This window comes from Sciurus vulgaris, assembly GCF_902686455.1.
Source record: "Sciurus vulgaris genome assembly, chromosome: 1".
NCBI lineage: Eukaryota > Metazoa > Chordata > Mammalia > Rodentia > Sciuridae > Sciurus > Sciurus vulgaris.
Window position 1 is genome coordinate 213,028,077 of NC_136461.1, and position 16,093 is coordinate 213,044,169.

Consider the following 16,093-nt stretch of genomic DNA (forward strand, 5'->3'; position numbering starts at 1 on the left):
GCTCCCGCCGCTTCAGTCGCCATCGTTCCCGCCCCGAGTCTTGCCCTGGCGGTCCCCGCAGCCGGGAACGCTTTTCCTCTGACCCCTCCTGGCCGGCTTGTCGCTGCGCGCGGAAGTCGTCTAGCGGGGCCCGAGTGGGGAATCCCCGCCGGTCTGGACCGGTGGGTCGCGGCCTCCCGCACCCCCGGCCTGTGCAGCTGGCTCCGCGCGCTTCCCGGCGTGTGGGCCCCGGAGGCTGCGCTCCGGAGGCGCCGGGGTACCGGCGCCGATGGCCGCGGCGGGAGTGGGCTCTCGCGCCTCTGCCCCACCCGGGGACAGATTCCTCCCTGGCCTGCTGGCCGGGCGGAGGCCGCAGGAAGGGCGCAGGAAGCCATTGCCTCCCGCACTGCAGCGCAGCGGCCCAGGCCTGTGCTGGTGCTTTCAGGAGCCCTCTCAGCTCCCACTGGGTGGAGTGCCGAACCGCTTTCCCCGTCTGCCATGCACGGCAGTGCATAACAGGGTCCCCTCTGCCAGGGGCTGTGAAGCTCGACGCAAGTCGTCAGAATCTGGCCCCATTACTGGATTGTCCTAGATTGGTTTGCCAGTTGATAGGACCCAGCTCCATTCCAGCAACCTTGGTCCTGATGATCCCAGGACCTCCACCTCCGTGCAACCTGTTTTCTTCCTTTTCCCTACAACTTTTTTCTTTCCTTCCTTGAGACAGTTCTTGGTTTTGGCAATGCCCAGGCTCCTGGACTCAAGCGATCCTCCTGTCCTGTAGTAGCTTCCCAAGTAGCTGGGACTAGATATTCACCACCAAGGAGACAGAAGGTAATACACAGAATAAATGTGGGAATTACAATGTGTTCTTCCTCCTTCAGGGAAGAGCACAGATGCCGCGGCAGCTCCCATGTATCCATGGGATCACCTGGGTGGGGTGAGACAACAATGTGAAACTGTTCATCCTCCTCTGGCTCCTTCAGCTCCAAGATGAAGGGTCACAGCTTTTCCTGGAAGAGTTTTCAACCCGCCCTCTGGGTTCCAGTCTGGATGCCAGGTACTAGCTACTCCTTGTTCTCTTCAGTTTACATCCATCTTCCCTCACCATCTGCCTGCCCTGTTCCAGCACCACATGTGAGGAAAACGTCCTCACAGGATCTGCCAGCTATGTCCCAGGAGGGTGTGAGGTCCACTCCTTGTAACACGTCATATATGTGGTATATCACATATACTTCTGTCTCCAATGCTTCTTTGATTCAAGCCTAATATAGTGTACTTTCAAACAAATGAAGAATTAAACTTAGTTTCCCTTTACATTGCACCTACTTCTTTGTCTCCTTTATTGTTACCTTTTGAGTGTGTAATGATTTCAAGGTCTTCTACCAACTCTACTTAATGCAGTTGCTATTGTAATTATTAGTTAGCTGTTAAATTCCTGGATTGTCACAGCAAGTCACAAAGAGCCCTGAGCCTAGTTACTGAGTCCTTTGAGCACAGTGTGTTCTAGAGCTCCTGTGTTTTTTCTGTATTGCAGGTATGGACTCAGCCCCCTCAGGAGTCCTGACTGCTTTTGGTGGAGAAAAGATTGAAAGGCCAAAGTCTGAGCTCTAAGGGTGCGGTTCATTGTTGGAGTGACAGGTTGAAACTCCTTTTAAGGTGTTCACACTGTTCTCACCAGTTTAACACAGGGTTGGCATTGAGTATGTGTGGCTGGGGTGTGGCTCAGTGGCAGAGTGCTTGCCTAGCATTCTTGAGGCCTTGTCTTTTGTCCCCACTATCATACAAACAGTCCCTCAGAAACTTAATTACAGTAGCTTAACCCACTAGATGTTTTTGTTGTTGTTGTTGTTTTGTTTGTTTTTTTTCCAGGAACAAGAAGTCTAGAAGTTGGCCATCTAGGATCCTGAGATGCCACCAGGACTCTAGACTCCCCCTGTATTTTCCATTAGCTCTTTTAACATGTGGCTCTCATTGTTTCTGTTTGTTTGGCTTCATGGTTACAAGAAGAATGCTTCATCACTAGAATCACATTCACTCCAGGTAGAATGGGAGAAAGCAAAAAGATTGCTCAGTCAACTCCAGGTTAAAGAGGCAGAAGCACACCTTGTGATTTTTCTTACATTTTTTGGTCTGAAATGTGTTATAGTAGCATCTCTAGTTCCAAAGTGGCTGGGAAAAATGTAGTTTTCAGCTGGGAAAGCACCATGTTGAACAACACTGAGGTTCTGTTTATAAGGAAGAAGTGGGGAATGGATATTCAGTAGGCAACCAGAATCGTTAGCCATATTCTGTCCCACAGTTCTCCAAGTGTGTGGTATAAATGACCACTAAGGAAGGCTATTCTCTCCATGGTCTTTCATGCATAGTTCTTTGTCATCAGACAGTTTACACTGGAAGCAGGTTACGGTGGGACATGCCCGTAATTCCAGCAGCTTGGGAGGCTGAGGCAGGAGGATTGCCAAGTTCAAAGCCAGCCTCAGCAACTTCTCAAGGCCCTGTCTTAAAAAAAAAAAAAAAAAAGGCTGGGTTGTAGCTCAGAGGTTAAGTACCCCTGGGTTTAATTTCAATTCCTGGTAACAAAACAAAATAAAAATTCCACACTAGAAAATTCATATATCAAATGTGGAAAGGATACTTTTCTTCATAAGAATAATCAAAGTAAAATAAGACAACCCTCAAATTGGAAAAATCATCTAACTCCAGGCAGTATTAGGTAGTGGGGGAAAAGAAATGCTGGCTTCTGCTGCCTTCTGCTATGGGACGCTTCAGAGATATACAGAGATAGAGACTGTGGTTTGATGAACCCCAAGTGCCCATCAAGCAATTTAAATTATAGACCAGCCTCTTCCCATCTATTTTCCTATCTAGTGACCCCCTTCTCCCTCTCAGGAGTAAATTTTAAGGAGATTTTATTTTTAACTGACAAATAATTGCACATATGTACAGGACATGATATGATGCTTTGACATGTTGTTAATCAAGCTAGTTAAAATCTGTTGCCTCACAGACTTAAAATTTTTTGTGGTGAGGTCATTTAACATCTATGCTAAGTAATTCTGAGATATACAATGCATTATAATTACACTGCATTTTATTTAATAATTATTTCCCTATCTGTCTAAAAGATAAAGGCCCTTTAAATAGTTAATTACAAAACTGTCATCCCATAGAATAGTCACTCATTCCATGTTGTCGTCAAACTTCCAGTCAGGGTTCATGTTCTCCTGTTTTTCTCATGTTACTTTTTAATGGTTGATTTATATAAATCTATATTCAGACCAGGTACACACAATGCATTTGGTTTATAGGTCTCATTTGGGCAGAATGGGGGTGGTTACTGGAAATTTAACCCAGGGGCAATTTATCACTGAGACACATCCCCAGCCCTTTTTATTTATTTATTCTGAGACAGAGTCTCACTAAGTTGCTAAGGTGAGGCTGGCCTTGAACTTGTGATCCTCCTGCCTCAGCCTCCCCAGTTGCTAGGATGACAGATGTGCCTCACTGCGCCCAGCTTCTATCTTTAAATCCATAGTGTCCCTATCCCTTTCTTTTTGCAATTTACTGAAGTCACATCACACATCTTGTGGAATTTCTTATATCTGGGATTTTGCCATTTGCATTTTTGTGGTGCCCTGTCCCTTTATTTCTTGCAAGCTGAAGAAGTAGAGACTAATTAGGCTTGGTTGAGGGAGGGCCAAGAAGAGCTCATAAGTGGGACCGTGATCCACTGAGGATCACTGTCCACACTTAAGATGGTGACTGTCTGGTCTGGGATCCCTGCTGCATTTGTGGGAATAGCTGTCTAAAGCCAAACTACCCCTTATTAGTTTGGTCACCCGAAACTATGGTAAGTTTTTAAGTGTCAAAATATGAAACATCATGAATTCACACTGATATTTTCAATTTGAATATATGGCTATGTAATCACTTCTTTGATTTCATATTTGTATCTTTTTTCTCTTACGGTAAACATCTTGGATCACAATTATTTTAGCACAAAATTGCTTGTATATTTTTATGTAATTACATCAGTGTAACAATACCAATATTATTATTAATGGTATGATGATTAAAAAGTCTAAAATTCCTTTGATGTTCTTGTTCCTAGGATATATCCCATTTGATATTGTTACTCTGCTTTAAAGTAAATTGAAATAATTTGTTTTTGTGTAATTAAGACTAACTCAAGGGCTGGGGAGATAGCTCAGTTGGTAAAGTGCTTGCCTTACAAGCACAAGGCCCTGGGTTCAATCCCCAGCACCAAAAAAAAGACTAACTCTAGCTGGATGTGGTGGCACATGCCTTTAATACTAGTGGCTAAGGAGGCTAAGGCAGGAGGATCTTGAGTTCAAAGCCAGCCTCAGCAATTTAGTGAGGCCCTAAGCAACTTGGTGAGACCCTGTCTCTACATAAAGTATAAAAAAAAGGTTAGGGATATGGCTCAGTGGTTAAGTACCTCTGGGTTCAATTCCTGGTACCAAAAAAAAAAAAAAAAAAAAAAAAGACTAACTCCAAGCCAGGCAAGCTGGACTCAGGAGGCTGAGGCAGGAGGATCACGAAGTTCTAGGCCAGCCACAGCAACCTAGCGACACTCTGTCTCAAAATAAAAAATAAAAAGGATATGGCTCTAAATAAAATACAGAATACGGCTGGGGATGTGGCTCAGTGGTCAACTCAGTGGCCTCAGTTCAATTCCCAGTACCAAAAAAAAAAAAAAAAGGCTCAGTGGTAGAGCTCAGTGGTATACCCAGTAGTACAGACACACACTCACAAAATTAACTCTACATATTGGCTCACTTCTTTCACTTTAGGATTACATTTTTCAAAGTTACATGTTTTATGGTTATACAAACATTTACATGATCCTGAAGTCAAGTTGACACAACAAAGTTCATTCAGAGAAGTCTGTTGCTCTCCCTTAATTGCCATTTTTTAAATGTCATGGTTTACCCTTCCATTCTTTTTTTTTTAAAGATGAACTTATTTATTTAGTTTTGTGTTACGTTATGTGGTGGTGCTGGGATTGAACACAGGGCCCTGCATGCACACAATAGGCAGGTGCTCTGCTGCTGACCTGTATCCCCAGCCCTACCCTTCCATTCTTTTTTAAAAATACCTTTATTGTTTTAGTTTTATGTGGTGCTGAGGATCAAACCCAGTGCCTCACACGTGTCAGGCAAGTGCTCTACCACTGAGCCCCAGCCCCAGCCCCCTTCCATTCTCAACACCTTGAGTGCATGTCAGTAGACAGTGGCATTCTGTGTCTCTGTTCTGCATCTGTGAGGCCTTCCCTAGCAGGGTTCAGTTGTTTTTTGCTTCTCATGTGCAGCTGTGTGCCCTCCCTGTGAACCTGCCATGGTGGGTGCAACCAGTCCACTGCTCCTGGACCTCCGGGCTGCTTCCTGTCTTCTGCTATTAAAATCAGCACTGAATGCATAGTTTCATACCCATCCTTTCTTTCTTTCTTTCTTTTGACAGTTCAATTTTGGGATAGAGTCTAGAAATTGCTTGGTCAATGTGTAATTGTAAATTCATCTTCACTGAATATTGCTCGGTTCCTTTCCATGGGGTTGTACCAACTTGTATTCCCATTGTGATATTCCTCTCGGACTTTGAATCAAATATGTTGCCAATATTTGGGGTTTTGCTAGTCTGAGAAATACCATCTCTGTGGTTTCATTTTGCACCTTGTGAGTGAAGCTGAGCACCTTTTCATGTTTAAGGACTGCTATGGTTTGTTCCTGCCAAAATCATGTTGGGGCTTAGTCCATGGGGATGGTATTGAGAGGTGGTGTGGTTTTTAAGAGGTAATTAGGAGCTGGGGATGAAGCTCAGTGGTAAATTGCCTAGCATGTGTGAAGCCCTGGGTTTTCATCCTGAGCAAAACAAACACAGGCACACAGTAATTAAGTGGATGGGGGCTCCACCTTCACGAAGGGATTGAGGTAGCTCCCTTGAGGGCACATCAGTTATCTCCAGAACTGGTGGTTACAGAGCCAGACTGTACCTCCCCTCCCTCTTTCATCATGTGACCTGCCTTCTAGATGCTCTGCTTCCATGATGAGGCCTCAAAAGAAGCTGAGCAGATGCTGGCATCATCCTCTTAGAGCTCCTGGGCTATGAGCCAAAATAAACCTGTCTCCCTTTAAATTACTCAGCTTTGGTTATTTGGATATAGTAACAGAACACAGACTAAAATGAAGGCTATTTATTGTCGCTGGCTCTTCGCGGTACAAAATCCGTGAATATTTGTCACCGCTTGCAGCAGCAACTTGCACGGGTCTTATGGGTGGTGGACTGGAAACTGAGCTACTTCTATCTTTCTCTTTAGTGCACTGCTTTCTTGTTTGTTTATAGAGGATAGAGGAAATGAGGCTTACTTGCTTTGAGAGGAGAGAGAGAGAGACTTTGCTTAAGAGAGACTTTGAGAGGACAGGCTTTGCTTAGAGCTTAGAGGAAGAGAGACTTGCTACGCCTCACTTAAGTTCTGCTGCCTCTTACTGGTGCGTCCTGCATCCTGTGAACTAAGGGTACGTCTACCTAAGGTGCTTTAGTGATGCATCTCAGTTCTCCGATCTGCGATCTGCCTTCCGCCGCTGCCCCTACTCGCTGCTGCGTTTTCTTTCTACTAGTTGCTGCTGTGTTTTTCCCTCTGGCTGCTGCTGCGCGCGTTTTTCCCTCTAGCTGCTGCCTCGCGTTTCCTACTAGCTGCTGCTCTGTGTGTCCTTTCTTCTGGCTGCTGTGTGTGTTTAGCTGCTTCCTTGCTGTCTCGTTCTGCTTACGCTTATATCACCTCCAGGAGGCGGAGAGCAGGGCCACGCCTCTTACGCAAAGATTAGCAAGACGCTGGGAGCAGGCACAATTAGGAGTACTTGAGAGCACATGTGCATACATTGTGTGCATGGACGATAAATCATCTGAGTGTGCTTATGTCAGTTAACCTCCTTGCTGCCGATGTGACCAGGCGCCCCTCTGGCCCCCAACAATGTATGCTTACTTTCTGCCTGTTTTTCTGCAGGGATGCTAGTCCTTTCCCCTCTTTTGTTTTATAAATGTACTATCTTTGCCTGTGATGAGTTACAGGCATTTTTTTTTTTTTTAAACCTTGAGTTTTCTAGGCACAGTGCTTGTAACCCCAGCAACTCAGGAGGCTGAGGCAGAATCCCAAGTTTGAGACCAGCCTGGGCAACTTAGTGAGACCCTATCTCAAAATAAAATGAGTGAGAGTCAGAAGAGAGAGAGAGATGACAAATAAGACAGACATCTGTGTGCGCTGGGGATGTAGCTGAGTGGTAGAGCACTTGACCCTGGGTTCAGTTCCAGTACTGAAAAAAGAATCCTTATTTTAAACATCATAATTTATCAATTGTTTAAGATTAAGAATTGAAACAAAAACTCTGATATTTTACTGCAAATGGAGAACTTATATTTAAGTAATCAATTTGACACTAGACAGATGTTTTAAAGAATAACCTTCAAAATCAATTCTAAATGCATATCCTGTTCTGAGGGAGCATGGGGCCCTAACTGGCTGCATCTTAGCTGGACCACCTGCCTGAGCTCAGAGTTCAAGAACCCTGTTGTGCGAGGGAGCAGCCTGGCTCCCAGACACCCCATGGGGCTTCTCCTATGTGCAGCATCTTCTGGCTAGGCTCTGAGTGTTTCTAGATGTCAGGAATTCAACTTTACAGACTGCTCCCCATAGCAATTTCATAGAAGAGAATTTCATACATTTATTGGAGATAAATGTTCACTCAATTCATCCCCAGGACTCCCCAGGTGGCCAAGAGGTGGGGGAAGGAGTAACCCCCTTAAGCACTGTGACATCTGGCAAGGGACTGAGGATGGGGAGGCCAGCCCCTCCTGCAGGTGGAACATGCCACAGGTCCCACGTTTGTCTCCATTCTGTACCAAGTGGCCTTGGTAGCCATGCTGGGCTTGTCAGTGTGCTTCCAGGACCTAGTGAGTGGACAGCTGGGTGCTGAGGGCAACAGGCTCAGGGCCTGCGGGAGTCTCACTTTCCAGGAGAGCCCAACATGTGGCCAGTGACTGTGTTCCAGTGACATATGGTGTGGAGGCAGGCTGTTGTGCCATAAGCCTGCAGGTGATGTGTGGTCATCCTGGTGGCTGAGGTCCCAGAAGGTGTAAAAGGAGGTTGCTAATGCCTTTGCTGTGAAGACATTCTGGTGGGGCATTAATGGGTGCTGTGGTGTTACACCTGGAAAGACTCGAGAGCCCTTAGGTGGAGGGTTCCGTTCAAAGTGGGCTGATTTGCAACAGTATAAATGGGTTTACACAAAACAAGGAATGTTTGGTCTCTCAACCTGCAAAGACCTAAAAGAAGATGCAGGTGCTGAGTGGGTCAGCAGCTGTTTTTTTCCCCCCTACGGTGTCAGAGATGGAGTAGATTTTGGTCATCAAATTACTCCCAGGAACCTATCAGAGGTGGGAGCCCTGCACTTTGTGGGGCAATGGCCACCCTCTTTGGGTGGGCTCCATCTGTGTGTCCTGAGTGAGTCATCAATGCGTGTCATCCCTGTGCTCCTAGAGAAAGGTGGATGCAGTTAAGATCTCCCTGTAATGGCTGTGGGAGGTGGAGAGGCCGCTGGTAACCCTGGTAACCCTGAAGGGTGTTTGTGTCCCACCAGAGGTGAAGACAAACTGCAACAGAGTTGCAACAAGTCGGGAACAGAATCTGTTAGCTGTATCCTAACAGGTGCTGAGTGGGCAGTCAGTGATTCAGTGACGCTGGGATGGTGCCAAGCAGACGGAGGTTGCAGTAGCCCATCAGCTATCATTTGCGCTTTCTAAGTTTAACAGATTGTCAAGCTGGTTGCTAAATGAAAAGGAAGTGAGAATAATTCCCTGTTCTTTAAATAGGTCTTACATGAGTTTCAATCATGAGGCCCCTTTAAAATTTTGTTAGGCTGTATCAACTATTTTAACCGGGGTGGGGAAGTCTGTGGGATTTCATGTTGTCAAGTCACTTTTTTAAAAATATTTTTTTAGTTGCAGATGTACACAACAACCTTATTTATTTATTTCTATGTGGTGCTGAGGATCGAACACGTGCGCCAGGAGAGTGCTCTACCACTGAGCCCCAGCCCAAAGCCCTGTCAAGCCAGTTCATTGAGTCTTGACGTGTTACTCATTGGTGAGAGCTCCCGGTGTCTGATGGAACAGAACACTTCAGGGCCTGTGTGCTGTGCCTTCAGGGAACTTAGGGAAGGCAATGGTTTCAACGCTTTAGGTGAGGTAGAACTTCTTTCCTGTATTCAGCAATATGCCGTAAATGCACTAGGATCCCGGGATCACTCTAGTCTGATGCACAGTACTGACCTACGAAGCTTTGCTAATTGGTGTTTTTCAGCAGATGTTGATATTGACTATCTATCCATAGAGATGAACAAGTTAACCAGTATCCTTCCTATTTTTTCATTATACAAATTCTTTTAGTAAATTCTGACTTTCCATTTGGGTCAAACTGTTGCCCTGTTTCAGTTCTGTTTCCTTAGCCTGTATCCATGTTTCTTTGTTCATTTTTTTGGGGGGTCACTGCATATACTTTTGGGGTTCCCTCTACCCCATGCTTGTTTATGAATTTCTCATTCCAGCCTCAAATCCAAGACAGTGGTTGCTTTATGTGGCCTAAGGATTCAGCCTTAAGTTGGTTTGAATCAATCCTTGTCGGCATCCCCTGAATCTTTGAGGGTCAGGATGTTGGTGGCACAGTGGCAGCAGCTGCAGCAGCAATAAGTGAAGGTCCTGGTGAGTTGTATGCTATCAGGACTGTGGACCTGAGTATACCACCTAATGGCTGCTTTTTTTCCTCTCTCCCTCCTTACATAATGCATCTATCTTACACCAAGGTATAGCATCTCTCAAGTACTTTATAAATTGGGGATAACACCTGATGGAGACCTACAACCCAACCTGTCAATCCTAGGGTCTCACTCCTGAGTCCAATGCCAGTAATTCTTTGTCCTCAAACACAGGCTGGAGCTGAGGCACCCAGCCCAGGGGCACTGTGAGAGCCCAATCTCATATTCCTGTCCCCAAACACCAAATCATTATCAAAATTGCCAGATTAGTACAGCCAAATCTATCATAGAGATTCCTCTGCACACAAATTTTGGTTCGGGGTCCATTTTTTCCACAAAAAGCAGCCCAGCTGTGAGTACAGGCTGGAGCAAGGGAAAGCAGTTGGGGGTTGTCCTTGAACACCCTGCTCACAGTGACAGTCCTCATGATTACCTGCAGAGGCAGATGGACTCCCACTGGAAAATCTGAGACTGATGATGCTGTATACACACCCAGGAGGCATGCAAATTTCATTTGTGTCATGGGGACTGACTTGGATCTGATTGTGCTCAGGGAGAGGGGCTAGGGTAGAGACCACATGTGCAGGCTGGGGCTTAAGGTATTTTAACTTCTTTGCAGGGAATATGGAGGGGTGAGGCTTAAACTGATTGCATTCAAACAATAAATGAACCTAGACTGCTTGTCACACCATTTGAGAGGGATCTGGACTTTGCTGTATTCCCTCCTCATTGGGTATATGTTTTCTTGTTCATAGACTTGCTTAAGCGTTGCATTCTCTTGCCAAAATGGTCTTAGGAGCTCAGTAAACACCACACCTTAGCACTGGAAGTGCTAGAGAATTTAAGTTGTGGAATTATATGTGATATCTTTTCCCTTTTCCCAATTTGCATTTTATACAATGATGCTGATTTTAAAATTAAAAAATGTAAACTGGGGAAGCCACCATTTAAAAAAAATGTCTTTTTTCATTATACATGGACACAATACCTTTGTTTTATTCATTTATTTTTAAAAGTGGTAGTGAGGATTGAACCCAGTGTCTCACACATGCCAGGCAAGTGCTCTACCTCTGAGCCACAACCCCAGCCTGGGAAGCCACCTTTGAAATCAGGGCTGTTACCCTCTTGTGTGACTGCCACCTTAGTGCTACCCTCATTGGTGGCCCCAGCCTGCATGAGGTGGACAGGGATGCTGGCTACCTCTGCAGCAGCTAGAACCTCCCAGGTCACACGTGGAGCTGGGCAGGGGCAGAGGGGGCATCAAGACCCTTTTTAAGTGCCATTCTGGACACAGGTGTAGCTAGGGCAGAGAAAGCATGGTGGTAAGACAGGAGTCCTCCAGACTACTGGCATGAGAAGGGCTTCCCTTAACTTGTTTCCTACCATGATACTCCAGGAATTAAGTATTTAGTTAAGGGTCTTGAGAAAAATATCCCAAGATTAAAAAAAAGAAAGAAAGAAAGAAAGAAAAAAAAAAAAAAAAAAAAAAAAAGCAGGCCTTCCTTTTCTTTCTTGCTGCCCCAGCCCATAAGAACAGTGGTTCCTGGAGCCCGTGATATGGCTTCTTAGGCTTTTTCTGTTGCAGAGACTCGACATGCCCTGAGAAGCAGTTTCCCAGGATATCACTGAAGTCATAGGGAAGAAAAGGTTGTGGTTGACAGAAAATTCTTTTCAAGACTATTTATCTTTGAGCTGGATGTGGTGGTGACCATGTAGTCCCGAGACTCAGGAGGCTGAGGCAGCAGGATTCCAAGTTTGAGGCCAGCCTTGCTCAACTTAGCAAGACCTCATCTCAAAATAAAAAATAAAAAGAACTGGGGATGTATCTCAGAGCAGCAGCACCCCTTGGTTCAATTCCCAGCACGACAAAAGAAAAAAAAAAACAAAAAAACTTTGGGAAGATGACAGACTGAAATTAAAATGCTTCCAGCTTTAGAGGGTGTGCCCTGGAACTTGCCACTTCCGGCCAGATGCTGGGCAGTGCCACGGGCCTGGAGGAGCTGATAATTCACTCTCTGAAGGTAGCACCTTCCTGTGGTCATACTCACTGGTCGCACGAGTAGGGTCCCCTGGAGGGCGAGGGGAAGGGTGGGCTCAGAGGGAACAGTGAAGCTGAGAAGGCAGTGAACAGGGAGGAGCACGGCCTTGGCTGTGGTCGGTTCTCCACAGCCCTGAGGTCATCAAAGCATGGTGTGTGACTTTCTGCGTGGTAGCTCTCTGAAGCCTCTGCTGGTGAGCCAGATACGTAAGGTGACTCCAACAGACGGGTGCCTGGGGGCCATGCTCCATGGTGGGCCAGTGCTTCCAGATGAAGGGTTCTGGGCCTTCCCAGATGTGCCATTCAAACCCTCCGCTATCCACCCTCCAACTTCCTCGTGCCACTGACCAGAAGCCCCAATCCTGGTCATGTCCACAGGCCCTTCAGGACATGTCCCACTGCTTCCCTTGTTCACTGCATTACTGGCCATGCAAACTTTTGATGACCACCCAGGCCCCCTTGCCTTAGGGTAACTCACTGGCTACCCTGCCTGGCACACAACTCCTCTCACTTTCACCAGCCGCCTTCTCACTTACTCCATTATTGCTCAAGAGCCATCTCAGCGAGCCCTTTCCCTAACTGCTCCCATTTAGAATGGAACCCTCAGACACATGCACCCCAACTCCTGCTTCAATTTTACTTTTTGGTACTGGGTATTGAACCCAGGGGCATTTACCATTGAGCTACATCCCCAGACCTTTTTAAAAATGTTGAGATAGGGTCTTTGAGTTGCCCAGGCTGGCTTCACACTTGGGATCCTTCTGCCTCAGCCTCCCAAGCAACTGGGATTGCAGGTGTGCTCCACTGTGCTGGGTCTGCTCGTTTTGCTTCCTAGGTCGCTTGCTCTCCTTTGTGAAACAAGCTCCACCAGAGTGGCTTCGTCTTGGTCCCTGTTGTAGCCCTGTCCCTTGGCACTGTGCCTGGTGTCTAGAGTTCAGTGATATTTACTGAAAAGAGGAATCATCAAATCTAGGAGAAACAAGGAGAAACCAAGTCAGACAAGGTGGCCTGTCTGAGAAGACACACGTGGTTGTCCTGACAGGATGCTGAGATGGGGTTGGGAGGGGAACAGGGCAGCACGTGATCTCAAAACTCCAGAGGTGGCTGTTTCTCCTGCAGGGATTTGCCTTGGGTAAGGGTGCTGCGGTAGAGGTGGGGTGAAACCTGAGCGGAGTGCAGATGTTGTCTTCGGGTTGAGACGGGGGCACAGCCCATTCAGGCTGAAGTCTAGGGGGCTGACCTTCCCCCCGAGTCAACCTTTCATTTTCTTCTCTTCACATTGTCCACAACGTCTCCATCCCCATTTGCAGTGCATGACCCTGCATCTCTGTCCTGGAACCTCACCTTCCCACTGCACCAGACCCAGCTATACTGCCCATTTTCCCTCCTGCTGAGCAATGCAGAAGTGCCTCTGGCTAACCCCTCTTGGCTTCGGAAGGGCTTTGTTAATTTTTCCTTCCACTTCCACCAGCCTCACAGTGCCTGGCTCTGCCCACTACTCCAAATTCCAACGGGCAGGTCTCTGCGCATCCACATCTCTTCTCCACAGCATTTGATGAGGTGGCCCCTCCCGTTTACTTGTCTCCTCCCCATAGGTGCTGTGTGGCTCCTCCTGCAACAATATCCAGTGCTGTGTGTGTCTCAGGACCCGCCCCCACCCCAGCCCCACCAGCCCATGCTCAATGTTGGGAGCCTCAGTCTTCTATCCCGAGTCCCCTTCCTAGTCCTCTCCCCAGAGTTATGTTGTGCTTTTCCAGAGATTCACATCCCATTTTATTTATTTTGGCAGTGCTGGGAATTGAACTCAGGGCCCCAGACAGCTAGGCAAATGCTCTACCACTAAGCTACATTGCTAGTCCCACATCTTAAAAAATGCCAGTGATTTCCAAGTTTACATCTCCATTCCAAATCTGCTTTAAGGTTCAGATCCATAGTTAACAGCTCTCCATTTCTCCATTTGGATTCTTGCAGACACCTGAAATCTGACAGGCTCCAAAGGAACTCTTGACCTTCACCCCCTGACCCTGTCCTGCTGAAATTCATGACCCCTGCCATGGACCTGGCTGAGGGTGGCACTGTTACCTTCTCCTGGAGGATAGTGGTCCTGTCCCTGATGTGAACTAGGGTAACTGTTTTCTTACCACATCTAAAAAGAATGAAAGAGAATGCAGAAGGAGAATGTCAGTGCTTCATATCCTGTTCCCACGGTAGTAAATGGGTTAGCCTGTAGCCTGTCAAGTGGACGTCTCTGTTACCAAACAAAAATGAAAACACTTGGTATCTAGGACTAGTTCCCCAGTCTTTTCTATTTAGATTGTGACTGGGGCTATATTGAATTCATACATAATTCAGGAAGAATTTTCATCTTTGAGATACTGAGTCTGGCTGAGTACGGTGGTACATGCTTATAATCCCAACTATTTGGGAGGCTGAGGCAGGAGGATTGCAAGTTCAAGGCTAGCCTGGGCAACTTAATAGAACCCTATCTTCTCACCCCACAAACACACTGAGTCTGCTATGAATGAATAAACTTCACTATTTATTCATGTCTCCCTTTTCCTAATGTCCCTCTGAAGAATTTTATGGTTTGAAAATGGAGGTCATTACATGTAAAAAGGGAAATTGACAAGGATAAAGGATCGTGTTAGGTCATGTTGACTAACATGGAATACAACAGAATCAAACCTAATTGTTACTAGTGAGTAATAGTCATGGCAAAAGCAGGAGGCGGGGACAAAACCGAGAAAGACTCAAGTATTTTTTGCATGGAGTATTTTGACTGTTTAATCCTCAAACCAATGAAGAGACCTGTAGACAAATACCGAACAATTAACAGGTTTTTACAGTGATCGTGGATTAGTTATTCTGAAACCACTTTTATATATATATATATATATTTTTTTTTTTTTTTTTTCTTTGCGGTGCTGGGGATGGAACCCAGGGCCTTGTGCATGCAAGGCAAGCACTCTACCGACTGAGCTATCTCCCCAGCCCTCTGAAACCACTTTTAGTCTATTCTTGACTTGGCGAAAACATCAAGCAAATATATTGAAGATGCCAATAGTTGTTAAAAAAGAAAGGGCAGGGGGAGTAGTTACAAATATGGAAATAGGAAAGGGCAGAATGAACTCTGTGGTGTTGAATGCCAATTGGTGGATTTTAACATATTGGTAGGTATGGGAAACAAAACAAGATTGTGTTTGTAGAAATACACAAATTGATTTCCTAGCTGTCTGCCAAGAACAGGGTGAACTGTGGGATCCTGGTAACAATGTGCACTTAGCACTTTTTTTTTTTTGAAAAAAAATTGTTTTTAGTTGTCAATGGACCTTTTTTTTTTATAAGCAGTGCTAAGAATTGAACTCAGTGCCTCATGCATGCTAGGTGAGCACTCTACCACTGAGTCACAACTCCAGTCCTTTAGCACTGTATTCTAAAAACATACTCCACCAAAGGGACCAGGGCTTTTGGGATAAGCTTTGCAAAGTTTGCTGTGCTGGACTGCAAAGAAAGTGATGTCAAAGGGGCCTGGGATCAGCTTGAAAGGGCTGTCACTGGCCAAACCTGGCACATTCTGAGTCTTACAATAAATGATGCAGTAACAAACTGGAACTCATCAAAGAAACAAGCCACTGAGTCCACAGTACATGAATGAATACGTGAATGGAGAAGACAAAGCCTTTCCTTTGGAAATGGGATTAGGAGCACAGAACATCTACAGATCTAAATGGGGTAAAAACTGATGAGAAACAGGCTGTCTACAAAGACTCAAAAAGGGAAATAACTTTGTAGTAGAGAAACCAGGTGGTCACCATGTTAACCATGTGAAGAAGAGTAACACCAGGGACTTCCTGACATATCAGAGAGGACACGTCTTGTCTGTAGCCTCTGTCAAATTCACCAGGAAGCCAGGCAGATCCAAGGCAAAGGGCAGCCTACAAAGTGACTGGCCTGTGTGCTTCAAAAAAAGTCAATGTCAAGAAAGACCACGGCTGAACTAACTATTCCAGACAAAGGACAAGACAACCACAGGCATGACGGAGGCGGGGATGACTGGGATGACAAGGTTTATAGGCTACAGGTTGTAGTCAACATTTGTCTTCTGACTTTGATAATGACACTGTGGCAACAGAAAGGAAGGTCCTTCTTGGGAAGCATATGCTGATTATCTGGGGATAAAGGTGCTTAGTTGCAGGGAAAAACTGTCTACATATAAAGAGGAGGAGAGAAGAAAATAACAAGGTGAATGTTG

At 45.8% G+C, this 16,093-nt stretch overlaps 1 long non-coding RNA gene across 2 annotated transcripts; it reads left to right on the plus strand.

Annotated features, from left to right (window-relative positions):
- Positions 1-45: 45 nt before the first annotated feature.
- LOC306648441 lies at positions 46-14,715 on the plus strand. Of its 2 annotated transcripts, XR_013760380.1 has the most exons (5): positions 46-1,036; positions 8,631-9,064; positions 9,597-9,750; positions 10,423-10,536; positions 13,813-14,715. It is a non-coding gene; the product is annotated as an uncharacterized lncRNA (long non-coding RNA). The 2 variants fall into 2 exon arrangements; XR_013760379.1 differs by lacking the exon at positions 10,423-10,536 and having other exon boundaries at positions 8,631-9,750.
- The last annotated feature ends 1,378 nt before the right edge of the window (positions 14,716-16,093 follow it).